We start from the raw sequence: 19,037 nt of genomic DNA on the forward strand, positions 1-19,037 counted from the left end.
GTGGCCAATGAATTAAACTCCTTGACCGTACTGCTAAAGACCTATCTAGCTTTACCATATTAAGAACTAGTGTTTACCCGCAGCTCCGCCCGCGTAAACTATTCAGCTGTTGAATAGAAATTCCGGGATTTTACTAAATTCCCATCAGGATTCCACAAATAACAAAGTAGATTTCACTGACACTGTACCGTAAGGTCGGGGTACTTTGGCCCTTGGATATAACTCGGTCCTGGTTTTATTATTGCTTTGAGAATATGGCTCTCTGCCATGTGGTTAATGTTAATCATGACCACGTTTTTATGTTTTTATTCTACGCTTTATTTTATGTTTTTATATGGTTTTCGTATGCGCCAAAGTAACCTGAAATGGGTCAAAGTACTCCGACGGGGACGTATCTGAATATCGAAAATTAATATATCTAAAGCCGCAGGGCGACCACGCCGTACAAAATACGCGTTCTTGAATCTACATAGGCACGACGACGTCTGTACACGCGTCAATGTGTGCGTAAGCTGCACAGGGCTGACTATTGCAAAACCGTATAGTAGTACCGTATATGTAGGTATGGCTTAGATATGTGCAAATAAATTTAATCGTTAATCTTACCTATTTCGAGGGTATTCTGGCAAAACAGAATAAGTGCATTTTTTTAAAGTGTATGTAACTTAGGCATACTCAATGTTTTCTGCTTTATTTATCTAGCAAAACCGTATAAAAAATAAATATTGTGCACTTATCCGGTTTTGCCAGAATATCCTCGATTTATTTAAACCTACTTAAAATGTGTCTGTCTGCGTATTTTAAGCATTATTATTTTCAATTACAATAGATATACGTCTACAAACTTAAAAGAATCTTTCGGTAGGTTGTTATTTCATGTATTAATCGCGTTAATTTCAAAAATCACTATTAATTTAGAAAAAGGAAGTAGGTTGGGTACCGTTACGAGTTCGCAAAATTATTGCTCCCGAACTTAGTGCCGTGCGGCCGACATACATCGCGTCGCGTACCCGACTGCTTACCTGCGCTTGAGGGGTGGGGTAACTCGAAACGGTGCGGGGCGGAGCGTGGCCAGTACGTTAGTACTATTATATATTCTGTGCTAAAGCTAAAAAGTCGACGGTCAAAATATCTAAAGTAGCGGTTAGATTAGATTCGATATTTTGACCGTCGATAATTTAATTATCGATTTTCAATATTCAGATACGTGCCCACCCCGACCTTACGATATATGATACATAAAATACCCGTGTCAAATTTCGTGTTTCAAATCTAGCAGTTGAAATATTGAAAATTTATCCCGATCCCGTGGGAAATATTGGGATAAAAGTACCCCATCTACATACCTACATACAACTTCATTAAAATCCGTCCAGCAGTTTTAGCATGAAGGAGTAACAAACACACACGCACACAAACTTTCGCATTTATAATCATCATCAGGCCTACGCGTGCCTGTGCACAACGTCTTAGGTGACTGACCAGACCGATGCGAGAGCGACATGTTCGCCCACAAGCCAGACAAGAGAAATCTGCGGATGTTGGTGCAGAACCGCCTTGGTGTCGTTTCTGTCTCTTGTCAGCAAGTGCCTTGAGCCAGGCCTCATCGCAATACTTGCGACCCTCCAATACACGTCCGCGCCAATCTGTGCGTTTCTCCGCCAACAATTCCCAGTCAAGGTGGTCAATTTTGAAGGCGGCCATGTCTCGCTTAGCGCAGTCCTTAAATCTGAGCAAAGGTCTCCCGACGTTTCTCTTGGCATTGGCCACTGCGCCGAGCATGACATGACGCGGTAATCGAGAGGGCTCCATTCTATGCACGTGCCCTAGCCAACGTAAGCGTCTCTGTTTGAGAAGAGCGATTAGGCTAGGCAGCTGTGCAATTTCTAGAACCCTCTCGTTGGTGACCCTGTCTTGCCATGAAATACCCAGGATCCTACGCAGACAGCGCATGTAGAAGGAGTTTAACCGACGCTCTTGTTTTGCATACGTCGCATATGCATTTATAATATTAGTAGGATAAAAAGGTTCCAACTGCTGAGGCAATCCAGAAAGAATAACAACTCCCAGTGACCATCCTTGAAACAGGTATTCTGCAAGCTGCATTTGAATCTTGATCTGTGTAGGAAAAAAGTGATAAGTACTACAGTTTATTTAGATTACAACTGTTTCCAAAAATAACTGTTGAAATTCGTTGTAGATAGATAGAAAGTAACGCGTTTTGGATAAAGTAATAACTTAAATAACTCTTTTTCCTCCGCAGTCCCTAAGCGTTTTTTTCTGTAGCTCTCGAGTAATTCGCAAATTACCTTACGCGAAGCTGTTAAGTCTGGGCTAGTACGTTAAATATTAAAAAGCAAATTCAAATAAAGTTGGACAAAAAGTTTTTTAAGGCGACATTTATTCAACTAGAAACCAATATTAAGGATTGTGATTGGTTTTTGGAGTCTTTTTGTATTTTTTATTTCAACTCCAAATTTGTTACTTTTACGGGTAGGTATCCCGTGAAACCATAATCCCAGTAGTGGTGGTGGTGGTGGTGGTGTAGGGGTTAAAGCACGCAGCACGAAATGCTGAGGATCTGGGTTCGATTCCCAGTGCTGGTCTCTTTTTCTGTTTTTTCTGTGCATCCATGTCTCAGTTTGTATTTTCGATATCAAGGATTGTATATGTATAAGTAAATGTTTTTCCTTTTAAGACTCGTAATATCGTATAAATCGATATATAAATGTGATACATAATGGAATGGCCATTTTAGACATACGATTTATACAATACCTATTACGAGTCGTAAAAGGAAAATTTATTATATGTACAATCCTTAATATTGTTATTATTGTATACCTTTAACGTGGACATAGATTGATGACGACATTTAATTCTCTTTATGCTCCAAATGATTCTCATCAAAACAGATTGTCCCCTAATTACCATTTGCTATATCATACCAACTCCACCCACGCTATAGACACGCACAAAATATCAAGGATATTAAACAAGCAAGCGATCATAGGGATTTCAAGTCCCAACCTTTAGCCGGGCCTATACATTAATTAGGAGGAATTATCGTCCGTCACACCTATTACCGGCGGCTGGTTCACCGACCCGGCGATTACAACCACAATCCTTCTCTATGGACCTCTCATAATTTGTCTGATCATCCGAATCAGTGCCAATTCAGAGGGCTTAACGTTATGTGAAAAATGCTTTTATCACGAACTCATAATTCTTCAGTTTCATACAAAAATACTGTGAACCAATTTGTGAGCTCGATCGGTTTGGAAACGAAAAATATTAAATGACAAAGTGTCCAACATTAAATACCTAATTATACGGTTTCCGAGCTTTAAGTACCTACTTAGATAAATGGATGACCTGAATCGAGCGTATTATTGTATTTGATAGAAACCATCGAATAACGTAACGCAATAGCGAAATCTCGGCGCAAGCGAACGTGAGTGTACCATTAATAAAAGGGAACAAATCCTCCGTGCAAGACAAAGGAGCCAGCATCAATATTTATTGGCGTGCTTAGTATTAATCGGGTCGGATCGTGAGCTGTATCGCGACGGCGACGGCGAGCGTCGAATGGATGGACTGTCGCGGTCGGAGCGCGCCTAATTTTTCCTTAGCGAATAAATTTTCAGGCACCCGTAGCGCGTAGAGTTCGGTCGTAGCGCCTAGCACCCGCCCTGCCGTGTAGCCGAGCAGTCTGCCCGCTGCGATATCGCCGCCGACTATCAACGTTCAGCGCAGACCGACCACGTCCAGTGTACCCCCAACCGCCGCTGAGGTCGGATGTGTCGCTTCACGCGATCTCATTCACGACTTCGCGTACGAAATGTGTGACAATAAGTGTTGCTTCCTCTTTGTTACTTAATATTTTCGTGTACAGACTTATACTACATGATATTTTAGGACTTGTAAGCTTTATCTGATTAGCGTCTAATGTGTAAATTGAACAAAAAAAAACAGCTTCATGCTTTTATTTCTGCGAACGTGCATGCCGTGACACCAGCGAAAGGGGTAAGATTTTTTAATAATTATGGTTTTCTGTGTCACTGCGTTCACCCCTTTTTTTATTTCCCCAGAGAACTCGTTGCTTAATGTAGAATAACGAATTACTTTATTGTGGAATTGGAAAAACAACGTCACTTTTCCGTAAAGGAGGTTATTCCGTTTTCCGTACGTATTTCGTTTAAAAAATTGGACGTGGACTCGGGATAGGTAACTATTTAACTTTTATTACAATCCCGAATTTTATTGATTCGTAAATTGTCTCCTCGCGACCGCAACCAGTCACAATACTTAATTCCAATTAAGCCAGCGGTTTAATCCCTAATCAGCGGTTGTCGAGTGCTCGCGGATTTAATGCTGTTATTTTACCAGAATTTTCATTTAAATACGATTAATGATTATCTACCTAGGTATATTATAAGTACTAACCTATAGATAACTGATACGAAAACACATCACGTAAACTCCAATTCAATAGAATCTGACAATCCTGTAGACACTTCCAGCCTACTAATATAAACACCGGGCTGCCTAAGGCTTTGTGATGTGACTATTATTCTTTTTTGATTCCTTTTAGATGATAATTGCAACAACAGGGACATATATAATCAAGTGTGCCCACGATAGGGTGTCTTAAATATGTAGAAAATTGACAGATTCTATTGAATTGTACTTTAACACAACAAACAATCCACCACATTGTAAACTCCAGAGTGCGCTACTAAGTATGTTCTTGGATAAAGTTTATTTCTTACATTACACTTAATTTACTGTTGCAACTGTTTCCACTTTTCGGAGCGAGTGGACTGAGAATTTTGCAGCTATAAAAATCACCCGCGAAAACTGCAGCCCACATTTTCGTTGCGGTATCTCGTAATAAATCAACTTTAATAACAGCAGCAATAAAAATATTTTGTAAGAGATCACGTTTATTTTAGTGCAAGTTGACTGCTTGGAACTTTTTTCAAAACTAGTTGGAATTTTTTAAACAAAGGCGTAGTTGTTGTACTTACTTTCACAAAAATAAAAAACTATTGTTGGGTACCTACTTATAACTATTATAACTCCTGACAGATGCTGATGATAAACAGAAATATATGTAGTGTTGAAATACTTCGCAGGAGTTACGAGTACATTTTCATTTCCAATTAAACTAATAAAAGGGAGTAGACTATTGATGGTTAGCTACAGATAGATATACATACAGTCGTGGTCAAAGATATCTTTATACTTTAGTACTTTATCAATGTCTCATATCTGCCATAGGACGTCCACGTTGGACATAGGCCTCCCCCATAGACCTCCACTTGCCTCGGTTGGAAGCGGCTTGCATCCACTGTGAACCCGCGACTTTAACCAGGTCATCCGTCCATCTCGTTGGTGGACGTCCTACGCTGCGCTATCACTCTACCTTTGAACAATTTTATACAAGTCCACACATGAAGTGACAGCGACAAAGTTGTGAAGTGTCTGTAAATATATCTTTCATGTCGACTGTGTAGTGTATTAATAAATATGTGTTCATGTGGGTAGGCTTTGGAAATAATAAACAGTCTATAGCGAATCATCCTTGTGTTTACTTCATGGTGACAGCGGTGCTTAGTTAAAATAAAATTGTGCGCGTTAAGTTGCTGTTACTTAGCTGCAATTATTATTGACTTTGTAGTCCACATAATAATTATAATCACCAACAATGGAACACGCGCGACCGCCTTCCGAATTGACGCTAGAAGGTGGTCCAGCTCGACGTGCTGACGCGTGGCGAAAATGGCTGGAGCAATTTAAAGTGTTCTTAAAAGCATCGGGAGTGTACAAAGAATCGAGTGACGTACAAGCTAGCCTTTTAATTAATTTGATCGGCCCGGATGGTTACGACGTGTATTCTACATTTAAGTTCGAGCAAGAAACCGACAGGGACGAAGTGGAAAAATTGATAGATAAGTTTAACAAATATTTTGGTACCAAAACGAATATTATTTTGGCTCGGTTTAAGTTCTTTACGCGTAACCAGGAGGCAGGAGAGTGCATAGATGAGTACATGACCGCATTGAGAATGCTAAGTCAACAATGCGAGTTCGAAAAGCTCGAGGATGGTTTGCTGCGCGATCGTATCGTCTGCGGTATTAGAGACAGCGTCGTGCGAGATAGGCTGCTGCGCACGGACGAACTCACACTGGATAAGACTATACAGATATGTCAATCTAGCGAAATAACTACCGAAGAAAGTCGTCAGATTGAAGGCGTAAAAAGTGAGTCGAGGAAAAGCGCGACAGTGGACGAGCTGAGGAAGAATCGCGGGTCGTGGCGCGGAGCAACGCGGCGCGGCGGGCGCGGCAGCCGCGGGCTCGGCTGGCGCGCACCGGGCGGCGGCGCTGACGGCGCGGGACCGAGCGGCGCGAGGCCGGCGCCCGCGGCGGCGGCGCCGGCGGCGGCTTGGGGCGTTCGAGAGCGGTTATGTGCGGCATGTGCAGAAGCTTACTGTGACGGCGGTATTCAGTGTGCGGCCAGGAATGTGAAGTGCTTTGTGTGTGGTAACAAAGGTCATTATAAAAAAGTGTGTCCAGGGCGGAGATCGAACAAAGTATACCAGCTACAAGAAGATTCCGAAGAACTATTTTATTTGGACATTATTGAGAGAATTGATCATATAGAAGACTCTAAATGGTATGAAACTTTACAAATATTATGTGTTGATAACAAATTAATGAACCACAATTTTAAATTGGATACCGGTTCCGACCTTAATGTTTTATCAAGAAATAATTTTATTAAAATGGGTTTTTCTCTTTGTGATATTATGCCAGATAGTGTCAAGGCGCAATCATTTTGCGGGAATTATGTGCCCATTATTGGTTCGTGTGTGATAAAATGTTGGTTCAAAGGTAAAGAATTTTCGTTAAGATTTATAATATCAATTCATGATTGTCAAAGTATTCTTGGAAAGGAAGCTCTGGAACAATTAGACTTGGTAAAGCGTATATTTTCACTGAATATCGATGAGTTTGATAACTTATTTAAGGGTTTAGGTAAATTACCTGGACAGTATAAAATTCCTATTCAAAATGATGCATGCCCATGCATATGTCCCGTGCGTAAGATCCCGTTAAGCATCAGGGATCAGTTGTTAACAGAATTAACTCGTATGGAGGAACTTGGTGTTATACGCAAGGTCACCCATCCTACTTCATGGGTAAATGCTATAGTGGTGGCTGCGAAAAAAGACGGCAGTTTCCGTATTTGCCTGGATCCGCGGCCCTTGAACCGCGTTATTCGGCGACAACATTATCCTTTGCCTACTATTACAGAGATTGCAACAAAGTTAAAGGGGGCTCGGTATTTCAGTAAGTTGGATGCGAGATCAGGTTTCTGGATGATCCAGCTAGACAAAGACAGTGCAGATCTTTGTACTTTTGGTACGCCTTTTGGGCGGTACCAGTTTCTTCGTTTGCCTTATGGCATTAATTCTGCTTCAGAGGTTTTTCACTGCAAAGTTAGGCAGCTTCTGGAGGACCTTGACGGCGTTGACTCTTTTGTCGATGACGTCATCGTATGGGGATCCACAAAAAGCGAACATGACAGCCGCCTGAGGCGTCTCCTAGAGAGGGCCAAAGAGGTAGGTATAAAATTCAATCGTGATAAGTGCGAGTTCTGCGTGTCAGAAGTGACGTACTTAGGTCATACTTTTAACTCGGAAGGAGTGAAAATCGATGAAAGTAAAGTAAAAGCAATCAAAGACATGCCGAGTCCGACCGACAGACAGTCATTAGAGAGGTTTATGGGTATGGTCAACTACGTGGCTAAGTTTATTCCAAATTATTCGGAGCAGGTGTCACCTCTCAGAAACCTTCTTAAAAAAGACAGCGAGTGGTGCTGGGGGGCGTGCGAAGAACGGGTGGTGGCTGCGCTAAAGCAGGCGCTGTGCTCGGCGCCGGTGCTGGCGCTGTTCGCGCCCGAGCAGCCGTGCGTAGTGTCGGTGGACGCGAGCAGCCGCGCTCTGGGCGCCGTGCTGCTGCAGGGCGCGCGCCCGGTGGAGTTCGCCTCCGCCACTCTCACTGACACGCAGCAGCGCTACGCGCAGATCGAGAAGGAGATGCTGGCCATCGTGTTCGCGTTGGAAAGGTTTCACCAATATGTTTATGGCAAGATCAATGTCACAGTGGAAACCGATCACAAACCTTTGGAGGCTCTTTTTAAAAAGTCTTTAGACTCGGTGCCGGCAAGGTTACAGCGCATGATGTTACGCATTCAGAGGTACGATTTTGTCACGGTCTACAAACCCGGAAAATATATGTACGTCGCGGACACCCTATCTCGTGCCCCACTTCCGGTCTTGATGCACGAGAAAATATCAAATGATATCGAAGATCAAACATGTTTCTTGCTTCGTACGGTGCGACTCAGTGACAGTAAAATGAAAACAGTAAAAGAGTATACGCGCAACGACCAGGTATGTCAAGTGCTTATCCGGTATATAAAAAATGGCTGGCCGGACAGGAAACACGATTGTGATGAATCGGTTCGATCCGTATGGGAATACAGGGAATGCTTTGAATACACAGATGGCGTGCTGTTCAAAAACGATCTAGTGTATATTCCTAATGAACTACGATCTGAGATGTTGTCTCGCGTGCATGAAGGCCACCTCGGCATCGACCGATGCAAGCGACGAGCCAGGGAGGTGATGTTCTGGCCGGGCATGGCGCGCGACGTGGAGCGCCTCGTGCGCCGCTGCCGCGCCTGCGCCGACCACGCGCCTGTGCCGCGTCGGGAGCCAATGATACCGCATCCCATACCGTGTCTACCATGGGCTAAAGTAGGATCAGATATTTTCGAATATAAAGGCAAGTACTATTTAATATTGGTCGATTATTTTTCAAATTTTGTCGAAGTGTGCCCCATGAGGGCTATCACGACTAATAGTGTGGTGCTGGCGATGAGAGATCAGTTCGCTCGACACGGGATACCACAGAATTTGGTCACGGATAACGGTCCTGCTTATAACTCAAAAGAATTCAAGCAATTCACGGAATCATGGGGCATAACACATGTGACGTCATCACCTAATTATGCCCAGTCCAACGGCCGCAGTGAACGCGCGATTCGCACGATTAAATCGATTCTAAAAAAATCACTCGACACTGGTTGCGATTTTTACATAGGATTGCTGAACTACAGAGCGACTCCGAGAGATGGGATCGCCAGCCCGGCCGAACTGCTGATGGGAAGACGGCTAAACACTCGTTTGCCGTCCCATTTGGATAAACTGGCACCACAGAGAAACAATGTCGCCGATTACACAAATATAATTGACAACCAGCAAAAAAGTAAGGAGTGGCATGACTCGCGCGCGCGCACACTCCCAGAGCTGCAGCCGGGAGACGAGGTGATCGCGCTGGACGGCGGCGGGCGCGGCGCGCGGCGGCGCGCGGCGCGCGTGCTGGCCGCAGCCGACCAGCCGCGCTCTTACTTCGTAGCGGATGCGGAGGGCAAGCGCTACCGAAGAAATAGACGTCATCTCATTAAGATAGAACCGGAAGACGCGTCTCCGTCATCATCTCACCTAGAGATAATGATTAAGGACGATGCCAATACTTCCAGTGACAGCGTATACGACGACGTAGCAGAGACATTGAACGATGGCGCGCTTACCGATGAATCACCTTTCCCAGACAACCAGTCTGTTGTTCCAGAGCCAGCCGCCCCTTGCGCTGCAGACCATTCACGCCCTCAGAGGGCTGCTGCAATCGAAGCCAGACGGAAGCTTCGCCAGTAATTAAACAGCGCTAGGTGATACAATTGTTGCTAACTGATAAATTAGATTTCTGTACACTAAAAATCTTTAAAATATAATTAAAGTATACATTTGTTTGCAAGAAAATAGTTCTATAACAACCTATTGCTTATTATACTTATGTACGTAACGGAATTAAATAATTGCATGTTCCAATAATAATAATTATGTATAGGTAGAGAGTAAAATATTATCTTGTGTTATATAAGTACATAAACTAAGTAAACCTATCGATAATGCATATTTTGTTATAATTTTTCAAAGGGAATGTAATAGATACAAATTAAAATAATGATTTTGCATGAAAAGGGACATGTAGTGTATTAATAAATATGTGTTCATGTGGGTAGGCTTTGGAAATAATAAACAGTCTATAGCGAATCATCCTTGTGTTTACTTCAGACTGTATAAATTACAAATGGTTACTAACCTAATGGTCTAATACCAAGCACTTGAGTGCATACATTTTTTATTTTAGTAAAATGAATCTAATAGGTACCTATGACAATTCCTGAATTTGCCATACCTACTATACCCTGTACGTTTAACTCTTTGTTGTACATAAATCTATTAATAAATGCATACATGCAAAAAACTATGTATGCATGTATGTTTTATTGTAAGTACATACTTACCTAATTTAGTTCTATTCTATCTATAAGCATATGGAGTGACTTTCACAACAGTTGAATGTACATCATTTTACAATGAGATAAATAAGTAGGTGAAAATAAAGTTCTTAGATTCCGTTACATTCATAGATACATATTTACAAGTGAAGCTAATATAAAAGCATCTAAAAAAGTAGCCAAATACCGTAATTATTCAATGATGTGTGCTTGAATTTTACGGTTAAAATTATCGTTAAAAGTTACTTAGTGCGCTCTTTTGTTCCTACAATTTACCTGGAGCCAGAGCCCCATATTAAGTGCAGCATATAAAAAAGTCACATCGGAAACTATTCTTACCCTTATTCAAGAAAATGGTAAAAAGTTTTCTTGAGGCGAGCGCAGCGCGTTGCTCCGCCATTTGAGATGAGAAATGGGCAGCAATGCAGTTGCGACGCCAAAGGCCACGGCGCGGCTGGCACACCACTTATGAAAAACGTCCACTGAAGACCAAAGTCAGCTTTATTAGCCAGATATGAGCGAAACCATATCTTTGGCACTTTCTCCACAATACAAGGAATGTACTGTTACTTGTATAGTGCTTTCTCTCTTCCTTGTGAAAAAACTGATTAAGACCAAAATGAAATGTAGAGTGTTTTTAAACCTTTTGCAAAGATGCTCGTAATAATTAAAACGATCAAAGTTTTTCCATACAAATAACACTTCCAATCCTATACATAATTAGTCCATACGGCAGGTGTAAATAATGGATAATGGATGCCTGGTAAAGGCACCTTTAATCTCATGTACGAGTATGTAATAATTAACATTCATAAACAATCGTTATCTAACCAAAGCAGTTGTGCTAATTATTATGTCATTGACCACAAAAAAAAACATTGTTTTGACCTCAATCCTTCAACGCATACCACTAGTTAATAAACGTATTCTGTGCTCTGATAATTCTTTGTCGACAATACAATATGATGTAGTTTTTTTTACCCGACTGCCCGAAGGTATGTATGTCCATTTCTTTGGTCCTCGCTGCAGCCTAATCGGCTGGACGGATTTTGATACAATTAAATGAGGATTTGATACAATTAAATGAGGAGAATTTTTGAGCCGGTCATGATTTTGAATGGGTCCCGACTGTTGAACTTTTACTTAACAGTTTTAGACCACTAGACTTGTTTTTTCTTTTTAGTTTTTTAGAACAGACGGGTTTTTTATTTTATTTTTAGGGGTCCGGACAGTTCCCAAACGGAACTTGTTTCTGTCACTCATGTGTCCATATGACCGTCCATCCGTCTGTCCGTCTTTCACACAGGTTTTACAGCCAAATGGTTAGAGCTACAGTCTTCAAACTTTCTCAGTATAAGCAACTTGTTGACTCAAAGCCATAAAAATCATAAAAAAATATTTAAAAACGTTGTCAAGGTGAGCTCCCATACAGCTAAAGGGGTCGCGAAAAAAATATTTGACTTAAGTACTTATATCGAGTCGATTATCGTTGCTTCCAGCTGATTGAGTAGATAAATAAAAACTAACTTTAAACAAACTAAAATTAAGATAAAAATATTGAAAATCAATGGTGAAAAACAAGTAGGTCGTTTTAATGAAGTGTCATCTAAGTATAGATATGCCCTTAAGCTGATTCCCTCGATGATTCTCTTATTTTCATTTGCATCATCTTAGAATTATGGATCAACGTCAGCTTGTATTGTTGTAGATAACGAAGCAAAATATAATTTCACCCCCTGTATCACATATGTATTAATACAAATCATGATCTATTTGAAGCTACAAACAGGAAGGTTACAAAGGAACACGTAGTTTATCTATTGTGTAATATGGACACGATAATAATGAACAGGTAGCAAAAAAATATCGGTTGGCCGGCGATCGCCGCTCCGCGCCGCCCCCCAGATACTGGGAAATAGCTTCCGCTGATAAATTGTTCCGACCGGCGGAAACAAACTCAATGTCTGTAAAAGCCAATGGACACTTTGGATCTAAGGGAGAAATTACTCGAAAAATTGCTTCGGAAGAGATCCCTGTGGTAGCGTTATTGAAAAAAGGTCGGCTTGATTGATATTCGAACTTTACACATTGAAAACGCTGAAATGCAGACGCGTTTCGGTGTTTCGTCTCTGACAAAAAAAGATTGACTCGATTTGTTCCTGTCCGTTTCGCAATAAACTCGACGAAGGATATTTTTAACTAGGGATTTATCTTTTCGCCGAGTCTGTAATCGTTCTAATTTCATCTATCTAAATTGGGATTTAGAATGTTTAAATGGTTAATTAATGGATTATGTAAATGGCTTGATGGAACGTGCCTGTCTACTATTTCGCATTATAATGGCCGCTGTGATGGTTGCCAGTTTTATAAATTGCTGAAGTTACTGTTTCCTTTATTTAATAATTATTAAATTTAATCTCTTGGAAAATACAGCATACCCTGATATCCAGATTAAGATTAGCGTAAAATCAAAATTTCGATGGATAGTAGGTAAGTACCTATAGTCATTTACAATTAGTTAACGTAGCAACAGCGCGTGCCGTTTCACTTATGATAAGTTTCTTAGAGGGCACAGGGCCACCGCATCCCCACCAGGTTATCATCAGCAATGTCATCAGGTCACTGCTGCGTACCTACTTTTCTCCGTTTTTTCGACCAAGTTTACATTGAATGAATGCAATAAGCTTCAAGAAAAACTTCTTTCAGTTAGAAATTCAACAATTGTTCCAAACGGAGCTATCATTTCTAACAAAAATTTAATTACCTTCCTCAACCTTTAAGGGCTTTTGAACGAGACCCATTGTACTTCAAATAAAACGTCGCGCGCACTGCTGACGACCGTCACGAGAGAGCTCACTGTGATAGATGATATTCGAGAACAATTAATCTTGGCCAAAATATGCGGACGATTTGCGAGCGAGTGGCCGGGCCTAATGGTCGGGAGGATTATCACGCGGCCGCGGCCCGGCTCTGCGGGCCCGCCGTCATTAGCGAAAAATACCGTCCTCAACGCTGCCATGCTAACACCCAGCTACTACAAAACAAGCCCCTTTTTAAACTCTGCCACCGATATTAACTGGAAAGCTGATTGTGGAAGAAAAAGGGCCAAGATCGCATGCATTAAAAGATGCTCAAAGAAGCAATAATGTGGTGGCACACACCCCATATATCATGCGGAGGGTTTCATAAAGGCGGGCGGTGCGGTGGCGGCAAGCGCTCGGACACTGAAGGCGTTGTTATGCGACGGCGCTGTCCTCGGATAATGTCTTGCATAAATTTACTCTAATCGTGTAAAGCCAGTGCCACTCGCATAATTTCATAGAAGCAAGCGATGCACTTTGTAATATTGCCGTTGTGATTATACTTTGTTTTAAAATGGCATATTCCTATTTTAATATTTGTATTTTCTCATGCGCAGTTTGTGATATCAGTAAATAGGTCACATTTAGCGGTTATTAGTTACCTGTTTGCGCAGCTGCCTGTGTGCGAGTTTGCGTTATTGCTCACGGGAGTCGAAAACAAGCCTTTGATTGTCCTATCAATTTGATTGCGATTTCGGCGGTAATTGCAGTTGCACACAATGTTGAGAACGTTCTGTTCACTAGAACCAAGAGCCATAGAAATGATACATTTCTCTTTCTGAAACAGCAATTTAGGTTTCGTCTTTATTAATAATACAAAATGGGTTTCCCTGAAAGAAAGACGGCCGGCGGCTGGCAGCAGGGCAGGCATACGGTGAGTCGGGGCGCCTGATGCAAATTAGTGGAATCACAATTAGTGCTCGATTGTAGTTCGTCCTGCAGCTCGCATTTAGCAAATGAAACAACCAGGTAAGATATTCAGCAAAATAAATTAGGTAGCGGCGTGCTTTGTTTTCATTCCCTACTCTGTTTTCTACATATAAAAGAGCAATAAAATGTAGATTTTGTAAGTGCACGTTGTTAATGGAACGACGAGATTCTACAAGGAAATAACATGTATGTATTCTTCCGGGAGCGGATATGTAGCACTATTTGTATAGCAAACAAAATGTCGTGGGGGTTGACAGATGATGTTTTGGGGCAATTAATCTTGACCAAATATGCGGGAGCCGCGGTCTTCGCTCGTGCCCTAATGACGCTACTGCGACTCCGCCGCCCCCGCCCGCCGGGCACACAAAACACTACATCACCCCTTTCTCTAATAAAATTATAAAACAATTATACTCCCAAATTAAACCATGTGTGACTTGATGGGATGACAGACAATTGTTATTACAATGTTTAATTACTAATAGCAATACCTTATCGTTATACGATCAAGTGAACTATTAATAATATGCGCGGTTATATCGCATAACTAGTTAGGGCAATTGAATTAGATATTGCATTTTGCTTTGGTGATTGTAATTACATAGGATTGATAGAGTAGGTATAAATAAATTACTGTCCTGATGTTCTTGTATTGCACATTACATTAGCCTAGTTCGTGGAGTCATTGGTAATTAATTAGATAATTATTCATTGTTAATAAGTGAAATAGTGCAGTAATTTAGATCTCCGACATGAAAATGATATTGCCAGCCTAGTTAGGTACTAGAACCTAACTAATACCGTTATACGTCGCGTTATTGAACTCGTCGAAATTATTTTACCTGTGTTATATTATGGAAAAAATTAACCAAATTTTTATAGGTTCGACATTAATTGTTTTTTCTTTTATATTGCCCGTAATATGTCCCACTGCAGGGCAAAGGTCTCCTCTTTCCTCCGCCTTTTTTCCTTACCCTGAGCATGCACCTGCCAATCGAGCTGAAAAGCGCTCAAGTCGTCCCGCCATCTCTTAGGTCTGCCTCTGCTCTTATGGCCATCCCTCGGAACACATTCAGTAACGATTCGTTCCCATCGGTCCAGATTATTCACAATACTTGGGCGTCCGTTAACTACCAAATATTTTTTTTATATAGATACAATACAATAAAATACAATACTCTTTATTGCACACCAACACAGTAAGCAATACAGAAAACAATACAGCAACACACAACAGTATTCAAAAAACCAACAACATATACATATAGGTGGGTACATGGTAAACAACAATTGCTCCCTTAAGTAATAGCATAGATTTTGTTTAAATTACTTTTAAAGACTACAATTTTGTTATTACAACAATCAAATGTTATAAGTGAATTTCACTGTTGTAATTTATTATATGGATATTTTTTTAGGAAACATCGTACCTGATCTGCGAAGCAATTCAATGGTGTGTGTGAAGTTCCAATCCGCACTGGCCCGCGTGGGAACTATGGCCCAATGTTTACCTGTGCCAGCAGTGGACGTATATAGCTATGAATTTATTATATCCGCGCGTGTTATTTCCGCACCAGTTTAAACATAGCTTGTATTTATAACCCAGTTTGCTTGTTCACGATTCGGTGTGTTTTTGCATTAAATTTTGATGTTTGTCAACATTGGTATGTAAACCTAAAACCTTGTATCCCGTTATCAGGGACTACAGCAAAGAATACATTAAACTTACTTACCTACTATTAAATGAGATTTTTCATTTTATTAAATAAACCTTTTTTTTATATTTAATAACGCACCAGTTTAACCCTTGACTTCTCACGCAGATGATCTGGGATTCGATCCCAGGCTTGTCTTTGAATTTTTCGGTTTTAGCGTACAAAATTACGTTTGAAATTTACCACGAGTATTCCGGTGAAAAAAGAACGTCATGAGGAAACTCACAAACCTCTACGAACTATTTAAACGAACTACAGCCCAGCCAACTTATACTGACGAGGCCGGTGCCGAGCCGTTGGACTATACTTATTTATAAGGCCGAAGCTGATGCTGAATTGCAGTTGTACAAGTTTTTTTTATTTATTTAATTGCCGTCATAATTAGTCCTAATATCACTGTCACTGCAAACCATTACTTCGCATGAGGTTCATTAATTTCATAATGGACCAAATTAACAAACAGCGAATAATTATGATTGACATACAGTGACAGTCCCCCAACTCCCTACGGTAGTGTCCTGTTCACATTTGTGCGCGCACACGCATCACGCTAACGAACGCGAAGCTTGCGTTTTGATTATTCGTAACTCGGCTGTATACGGCTTTAGAGGCGTTTACCTTTACTTGCCCGAATTTCAATTGCCATACCAACGTTTGCCATAAAATATATAGAACCGTGCTGTTTTTAGGATTTTTTCAAATGTCATCATATAGAATGCAGTGGTTAGGTTAGGTTAGTTTAATATCAACTCTGAAATTACTATTTCAGAAATAAATTACTTTATGGCAAATGAAAATTCTAGAAAACGATACGTTCGGGCATATGAAATTCGGGCAAACGATAGAGAACCCTTTAGAGGCGTAATCTGCACATTATTGGAGTGTGATGTACGGAGTATTATTATGCGGGCTCGTAAACCGGCGAGGCGAGGTGTGGTGAGGTGAACGAGCAAAGTTATATTAAGTTGGTCCCTCCTTGTCAACGTCTTGAAAGGATGACTTTCCAAAACAAATAATTCACTATCTCCCAACAATATAGTTGCGTGACGAATTTGCAGAACACTGTAAGCTCATGAAACTTGTAATTCATAAATCATGTTTCTAGCTCCAATTTCGGCCCAAATATTCATTTGTCGTCCCTCTAAACTTCTTGATAAACAACAACAATTGGCATTGTTGAAATCTTTCTACAAGTTTTTACTCAACTTAATAGACATGAAGTATATCGTTGATGATGATGCGATACCGCGTAACCAACAATGGCTAATGCCGCGTACGTAACCTAACGCAAGTTGTCTTGCAAGTCCTATTTCACCCACCTCCAGCGATCGCATTGACTTGAAATTTGGTACCTATCAATACGTATTTGAATAAGATGGCAAGGTGAGTAGTACGGTCGGTTTCCTAACTCATGTATCCACTTTTTCATACTAGTTGCATAGAAAAGTGGAGTTATGTTAGGACACCGACTGTACATTTTGTTAAACAAAAACTTGTATAATTTAAGAGTAGATTGCCATTTTCCAGTAATTATTAAGAGTTATCTGGAGCTTATTGTGGTAAGTATAATATAAAAGAAGCAGTTATACGACCAGGTATTAGGTCGGGTAGCCTAAAATTGCGTTATAAAACGTTAGTGCAATAAATATTAACAAGGAACAGACGTTATTTGGGAAATGCGAGAAACACCAAAGCGGGCCCGGAAAATGAAAAATAGAATGTATGGGATTGTGTGAAATGTGATTTATTTTCTCATTACAACGGCCTCCATACCAGAGGCCAATATAAATCACCGGAGGATATAAAGTAATAATTACTTAGGCCTCGACTCTTAGTTGTTTGTATAATAACAGTTAATAACTGACTTCATATCACACACACTTATTTACACATTTTCTACTGTACCATTGTTATTGTTTTATTATATCTGGCTCTACTCATTAGCGTCTTTGAACTGTATGTGTTATGGGAAAATTATTTTTCGTGTAAATGTTTTCGCAGCGTGTAATGTTACAATTTCCTCGATTTTAGTTTACACTATATTATTGTTCCCATCAGGGGACAGTTATTGTAAGTCAGGTTAATATTTAGTTAAGAAAATTTATTAAGTACTTATTGTTAACAGTTTTGGAAACGAGACGGGTACATATCGGCTCGCATACTTATTGAAAGTCCGAATGTAATGTTTGTCAGAATAATCGTTTGTCATTCATAACTCTTTTTTTCTATAAATCCAATAATTGTTCAAAATTGTTAAGTATAAAAAATCTAACCTAGCCTAAAATTTTCTATAGGATGACCATTTAAAGTTTTCAGAAAATTTAAGGTTTCAGTGGGAAAAAAAATTGACAAACGATGATTCGGACAAAAATTACGGTATGACTAGCGAAGAGTATGCGAACTTTGGCGCTCCCTTCTCCTACTCGTCTCAACTAGAGGGTCGTGGCTTCGAACCGGGCTCGCATCTCTTTCTTTGTGCGAAATTACATTTTAAATTTACCATGAGCTTTGCAGTGTATGAAAATATTGCGAGAAAACCTGCACGCATCTACGAATTCAGTGGTGTGTGTGAACTTCTCAATCTACAGTGGGTCCAAGTGAGAACTACGGCCCAAGCCCTCTTATTCCGAGAGGAGGCCTGGGCCCTGCAGCGGGACTTATATGTACGTACAGGTCGAGATGAGCTGGCTCGATACTTTTAGACATATGGAGTTAAGGGCATAGCCACTCTGAATAACGATTATTTTAAGGTAGGAAAGGATTCGAAGTCAGTATCATCTCTGGAGCATTTGTTATAAACCTTTTTTCTTTCAGGCGTCGCACGGTTACCTACTTCATTCCTGATAAATTATTACTTGGAAAAGTTTTCGCATTCACCCTGTAATCAATTTTATAGAACCGTAAAGATTTCGCTCACATTGGATTGTCAGTTTTACGGGTGATATTGGGTATTTCTTTGAGTTCATTTCTTTTTGGAGCTTTTCAACTCGCGTTACAGTTGAGATTTAGGCCTACAGGCTACTACGTAGTCTATATCGCATCGCATTTGTCAGATTCCACTCTGAATTAGACGTGTGCGCCGATGCTAAAATCT

General features: G+C 40.6%; 1 protein-coding gene across 3 annotated transcripts in view; it reads left to right on the forward strand.

Annotated features, from left to right (window-relative positions):
- Positions 1-19,037, forward strand: part of sfl (N-deacetylase and N-sulfotransferase sfl) — a 121,754-nt gene that overhangs the window by 46,763 nt on the left and 55,954 nt on the right. Inside the window, exon 1 of one of the 3 annotated variants that reach the window (XM_074095477.1) lies at positions 3,760-4,026. The exons of the other annotated variants lie outside the window; for them this stretch is intronic. The gene's annotated coding sequence lies outside the window, so the exon portion shown is untranslated. Of the gene's footprint in view, positions 1-3,759; positions 4,027-19,037 lie in introns of those variants that run through there. 3 annotated transcript variants of the gene reach the window in all.

Source organism: Choristoneura fumiferana, chromosome 12, assembly GCF_025370935.1.
Source record: "Choristoneura fumiferana chromosome 12, NRCan_CFum_1, whole genome shotgun sequence".
In the NCBI taxonomy this organism is placed as follows: Eukaryota; Metazoa; Arthropoda; class Insecta; order Lepidoptera; family Tortricidae; genus Choristoneura; species Choristoneura fumiferana.